At 41.8% G+C, this 1,783-nt stretch overlaps 1 pseudogene; it reads right to left on the bottom strand.

Annotated features, from left to right (window-relative positions):
• Positions 1-548: 548 nt before the first annotated feature.
• Positions 549-1,479, bottom strand: LOC103596572 (annotated as a pseudogene).
• Between the last annotated feature and the right edge of the window lie 304 nt (positions 1,480-1,783).

Here is a 1,783-nt window from a genome sequence, read left to right as displayed (position 1 = left end):
GTGGGTCTCAGGAAACATTTTCTCCTAAAAGTTTACATTTTTCATTAACTAGAAGTGATCATTTTAATGGTTAGAATAGACTTTTGAATGTAGTATGGCTGGGTTGGCAGGTGAACTTGAGAACTCAGGACGTCATCACTACTAGAAGAACAAGGCCGTCCCTACGGCAGTTCTGACACAATGATTTAACCACCCGCTAATGGTGTCTCATATGAGTAACTGCAAATCACTTCAAACTGAAGGGTAGCTTATATGTAAAAAGGTCACTGCCACTTCATGTAGAGGAAATAACTAAAGTATTTCAGTAAACAGATGGCAAAATAAAAATATAATTGGTCTCAGCACAAGCTCTTATATTCACTTGGTATCAATAAAATGGTCCAAAGTAAATCTGAAGACCATTGCAAGTTATAGCTGTGTTAATAATGAAACGTGATATTTACTGTTTAAATTCAGCAGCTGAAAGAATCCCTATATAAGATGGAAAATAAGAAGGCTATGTGAGTTACCTCCAGACTGTTACTCCTTGGAAAAATATGACCATCCAATCAGAATTTTGGTATTATTGCTACAACCTTTTCTTTCACATCAGCATCCTGGTGAGAAACTAAAGCTCTTATTTTCTGGGCACATTCTTCTCCATACAACAGGAAAAACAATGACCCTTTAGTGAAAGTAGGCTGAATAGCTAAACGGCCTTCAGTTTTGACCCAGTTATGTATATTCTGAAATAAAGTAAGTACTCGAAGAAGAGTCTCCTTTGCTATATGACCGTCATAGAGGGAAAGGAACGATGAATCCACTTGGGCACAAAGTAGTCCTTCTGTCAAGGCTGGATTTTCAGACAAATTCAAAAGAAGTTTCAAAACTTGAGCGTTGGTACTTGCATTTCCAGTGAGTAACACATGGAACAGGTTTGTAATGTAACTGTCAAGCAAGTGCTGCTGGTCATTGGTAACAGTCATGTTCCTTAACAATCCCAGTCCAGCCAGCTGCACAGCGGAGTTCAGAGGACCAGAGAAGACATCGTCACAGACTCAACGGACGTGTATCTTTATCACGATTTGATTTTCAACATTCACACTCACGTTATTTAGCGCATTTAAAGCTTTTTCTTTAATACTGTGGTTGGGACTGTTGATTTTGCTTCCAACAATTGGAATACCATCCAATTCATGAATAATAGTTTGGTTAGCTGAAAAGCCTGCATTGTTACCCAAAGTGACCAAAGCTCTTTCAGTAATCACAGGATCCTCAGTTGACTCAAGCAGGTAAAGGAGTTTCTGAAGTTGCTCAGCATTTAGGGCATCATCATATGAACTATTGGTTAAGTCTTCTGCAGACAGCGAAGGGTGCAGCCCGCACCCACTGCCACCTCGCCACTGGTCCTGCTTCAGCCTGTAAATGCAGTAGCAGGCGCTGGTCCCAAGGACCAGGCCTGCCACAACCCAGCCACGCCACGTCCCGGGCACCACCCATGCTGTCACTAGGGCCAGGGCGCAGTGCTGGGCAGGGGCAGGAAACTCGCTGGCGTGGGGTTCTCCAACGCACGTGGGTCCTGCCACCGCCCATTGAACAGATATTTGTACATCCACATGCACAGCAGCATTTTCACAATAGCCAAAAAGTGGAAACAACCCAAATGTCCATCAACAGATGAATCGTAAAATGGAAATGAATGTTAACAGAATATTATTCAGCCTTACAAAGGAAGGAAATTCTGAAGCATACTACAACATGGATAAACCTTAAAGATGATATGCTAAGTGAAATAAACCAGACA

This window comes from Galeopterus variegatus, unplaced genomic scaffold (assembly GCF_000696425.1).
Source record: "Galeopterus variegatus unplaced genomic scaffold, G_variegatus-3.0.2 Scaffold2044, whole genome shotgun sequence".
NCBI lineage: Eukaryota > Metazoa > Chordata > Mammalia > Dermoptera > Cynocephalidae > Galeopterus > Galeopterus variegatus.
Note: the sequence above shows the minus strand (reverse complement) of the source record. Positions and strands in the feature narration are given on the sequence as shown.